General features: G+C 33.4%; 1 pseudogene; it reads right to left on the bottom strand.

The window, feature by feature from the left end:
• Positions 1-1,216: 1,216 nt before the first annotated feature.
• LOC107159471 lies at positions 1,217-1,913 on the bottom strand (annotated as a pseudogene).
• Between the last annotated feature and the right edge of the window lie 2,850 nt (positions 1,914-4,763).

Genomic DNA, 4,763 nt, shown 5'->3' with positions numbered 1-4,763 from the left:
TTTCAAAGCAATATCAACTCCACAACAGTTTACCAGCCAGTTTCCCTGACTAAGGTTCACATGAATACTATGAACAGTTGAGCTTCTGATTCCATAAATCATTGTGCTGTAAATGTCCTTTGTTCACTGTAGGAGAAAAAGGATGCACAGTAGAATTGACTTAGTGCATGATTTTGTTTTAGAAAAATTAACTTGAAATCCAGCTCTTATGAGATATTAAGCCACTGATAGTTAACAAGTCAATAACATATAGTCTTTTAACATTTAGAAAACTGTATAAATTCATTAATGTATGTGTGCTTTTAGATATCTAATTCCATGATATTTTAATGTTTATTTTCTAAATTGTTTATCTGATACTTTGTGTTTAAAACTTGTATTGAATTCTAAAAACTGGTAGATTTCCATGTGAAATAAGTAGGAGGATATGAAATTGAGAGTTTCTACTTTGTAGCTATTTAAGCAATTTTGGACACTCATGATCTAGCAAGCAAAAGTGAGTTGTATATGATACTATCACAATTCTCATTTCCATGTGCTCCTCCTACCATATGCACTTTAAAATATAGATTCATGTATCTAATGACATAATTTTGAAGTAGGTAAAATTCTCTTCTCACCCTTCTCAAACATCTCTATAAGAATCTCCTTCAATTTTTTCTAGATGAATTTTTTTAGGAATTCAAATCATTTAATAGATTTAGTATCTCTCATTAATATATGATTACAAATTCCAGTTCTGTAACAGAACTGGAATTTGTAATCATATATGCATATTACTGGTTGCAAAACTTCACAGATTCTCATTGAATTAGGACCATACATTTGTTACTAAAAATGCTAAAAATAATATTGCATGGACTTTTTCATATTAAAATAAATTATGTTTTCCATTGTTGTCTATATTTTGGAGACTCTATTAGCCACTGATATCATAGGACGAAATTTCAGGTATTTAAAACTATTGAAAATTGTTTTTCAAAGAATTAAACAAGTGTACATTTTCTTTCTCGTATTTGACAGTGTAGACAAAAGCATTGCCAATCATACGCAGGAAGGATAAAAAGACTTCAATAGCAAAGGCAATTTTTATCTTTCCCATCAAGAACAATACAAAAAACTATTGCAAATTTTGTATTGTGTATAGAAGTAGGCTGATGTAAAGTAATTTTGATTTTTATTTGTTTGGGATATAAGTCTAGGTCTAAAAATTCTTTCACACAGAATATCCATCTTCACTGAAAATGGTAACAAGGATGAGGAGGTAAGAATACAGGAGTATCACAAGAAATTGAAACAGATTAAACCCTGCTGAAATAAAAATGATTAATTCAATTTTGTGTGCATTTGAGCACAGCAAAGATAACAAGGGGAGACTGTCACAGAAATGACTTATAATCTTGTTGCCACAAAAGAGTAAATTAATTTTTTTATGGCGATTAGGAGAGAAACAAATATGCTGTAGAGTTAAGGAATTGCTGCCAGCGTGTGACATACTCTATGTGACATGATGACAGTGTAGAGCAGTGGGTTGCAGTGGTCCACATAGCAGTCATAGGCCATGCAGACAGAATAAAAAGTTCACAAATGATGAACGCAAGAAAGCAAGCTAGCTGTGTGGCACATAAAAAATAAGATGTTATATTCTTATCTACAACAAAATTTACTAACATTTTGGGGCCCACAACTGTAGAATAACCAAGGTCAGTGAGAGCCAGGTATCTGAGAAAAAGTTACATGGGTGTTTGCAGGCTGTGGTCCACCTTGGTGAGGATGATCATGCCCAAGTTGCCCAGCACTGTGACCACAAAGATGATGAGGAACAGTCCAAACAGTGGAGCCTGCAGCTCAGGGCGCTATGTGATGCCCATCAAAACAAACTCATGCACCACTGAGAGATTGCGTTTCTCCATTGGGGATTGTTAGTTACAAAAGCTATTTGGATACAGACATCAGCACAGTCAAGACTTGGGGAATTTTTTGGTGTGTAAGCTTGTGTAAATGAGAAATATCAAAACTCTTAAATTTATGATATTTAAAATTAAGCACATTTTTACAAATTAAAAAAAATGTCTCAGTAGTAATATACACATGGACAGATTGGTGGTTCTATTTGGTCTGACTTTACTGTCAATGTCTATGGATATATTCTAGGTATATTCCTTGTCATACCTCTATGGTGGGCTGCAACTGGTACCCAATGGTTAGTAGGCAGTTAAATGGGTAAAAATTTTACAATATCAAACATTCAGCCCCAATATTGTTAGGACTAGTATTGAGATACCTCAGTAAGATAGATCAGTAGATGGATACATAGTTATATGTAAATAGAGATATATAAATATATTTTAAATGTTGACACAAAATTAAATTTTGAGTTTATTATATTGAATATCATCGTACTATTTTTTTCAGTGTAATGATTCATTTTACTCAGTGCTTAATACATCAAATACCCCATATTATGTAACTATTGGAAAAAATCAATCTGTGGGAATTTAGTTATTGATTATAAACTTGACTGTTTCTTTAAATAATTTAAAGGGTAATTAGTAATTCCTTTTGGATTGATGCTTTTTAAGCATTTTTCTAGAAGTTGATAAACATTTTTTTTTTCATTTATTTATATGCAGTGGTGAGAATTGAACCCAGTGCCTCACACATGCTAGGCAAGTGCTCTCCCACTGAGCCAGAACCCCAGCATCTGGTAATGGTTTTTAAAATTAGTGCATTATGGATATACATAAACTTAAGCTATTCATTGTTTTACATATGTCTATTACATAATGTCTTCCTCAGTGGCATTTCTGCATTATCTATGATAATAAAGCATATTTAATTTGTGATACAAAATATTATCAACCATGTATTGCAAAAATGCATAGAAAGCTCTCCTACAATACAGGCCTATGAAAGCCTTTAGGCCTGTAAATTTTATAGCTTCAATATACTTATATTAGATAGGTGTCTAATATAGATGTCTTCAATATACAGATATTATATAGGTGTCTGAATAAGAAAATAGATCACAGTATGGATTACTTTACATGGAAAAACAAATCAGAATACATATAATTATGTACCAATGTATGTATCAATTATGTATCAATGCTATATTTTATTTACAGTATATACAAAGTAATATTGGGATAAGTAATATAAGTTACCTAAAACTTACATTCATACACAGACTATTATATGCTGTACACATATATATGTATATATAAATACATACATAGAAATACATGTGTACATACATGTGTATATACACATATATGTTATATGTATGTATATATGTATACATACACACATAGACACACATATATACATATAAGATTTTTGAGAGGATGAAACGGAAATTAAATGACTATGTATAAATAATCCCAAAGAGAAAAAAGAAGGTACTGAAATAAATAGAAATTGTACTTATTACAATGAAATTTGCAGTAGCAGAAATCTCATGGTGAACTATAAGCAAACATAATACACAACTTTATCACATTAAATATAGAACTCATTATATGTACCTTGAGCAAAATCAATTAAAATATTGCCTATAAAAGTAAGACCTCTTGCTATCCTGCCCATAATTAATGCATATGCATTTCCTATGTTAGAAATCTGAGGAGCTGAGGACATGGCCCAGTGATAGAGTCCTTGCCTAGCATGCGTGAGGCCCTGGGTTTAATCCTCAGCATCATCCCCAGACACACACACAAACACACACACACACACTCACACACCCCCAAAAGAGAAAGAAATCTGAGTATGTGTGTCAGATTATATTATTAGAAAAATATCTGCAGTATATACAAGAAAATAACATACAAAACTTGTTTTTCTTTCATTGGTTTGGTTTGGTTTTACAAGCATAAAAGGTTAAAAACAATAATAAATTGCACATTGTAAGATCTATAGTTTTTCTATAAAATAATGAAAGATTAAAGTGATTTTTCTTACTTGTTCTAGAGTACTGTGAAATGAACAAACTACTTTTTCATATATTATTGTCTTTCTTGATTACTGATCACTGCTGCTTTTAAAATTATACTCTAAAATATTCCATTTGATTTTTGTCACATTTCTCTGCAAATTTCAGAACCTTGAGTATTGTCCTATCAATATATAATCAGATACTTAAGGGATTCCTCTTAATAGTGTGTTTCACAACTGGATGAGGAGCAGAAGCTCCCTCTATATTGCCGCAGTCTGGCTGGGCACACAATCACGAGCCACCACACAGCTTGTAGATTCAAACAGCAACTCTTTATTCCCGAACTCACACCAGCCGTCTACAATCACATTCTGGGGAAATCCACGTTCTCTGCCCAAATCCACATCCACTGGGCTTCTGTCTCCCAAAAAATACTGTCTGAATCCCGTGAGAACTCAAGGGGAACTCAGGCAGCAGGATACGCCCTATTCCCAGCAGGAATAATCTTAAACCTTAAACCTGGAACCTAAACTGGGAACGCCCTAAACCTGATTATCTTAAACCGGGAACACCCTAATCCGCCTTGGTCCTTGAGCAAGGTCACCTACATTCAATGTCACTGCAACATGGGGTACGCTGGCAAGGAAATTGTCATACCTACTTGGCTAATGGCTCCCAGCATCTCCCCCCTTCTGATTAATTAAACAACAAGCAATGTGGCTTAAGGACCGTGCCTGGTAGGTTGTCCAATTCAACATATGGTTCTTACCCGTTATCGGAAAACTGACCTTTAGGCGTCAGCCTCCTGTCTTAGGTTGATACCACTGCA

The sequence above is a fragment of the Marmota marmota genome, unplaced genomic scaffold (assembly GCF_001458135.2).
Source record: "Marmota marmota marmota unplaced genomic scaffold, marMar, whole genome shotgun sequence".
NCBI lineage: Eukaryota > Metazoa > Chordata > Mammalia > Rodentia > Sciuridae > Marmota > Marmota marmota.
Note: the sequence above shows the minus strand (reverse complement) of the source record. Positions and strands in the feature narration are given on the sequence as shown.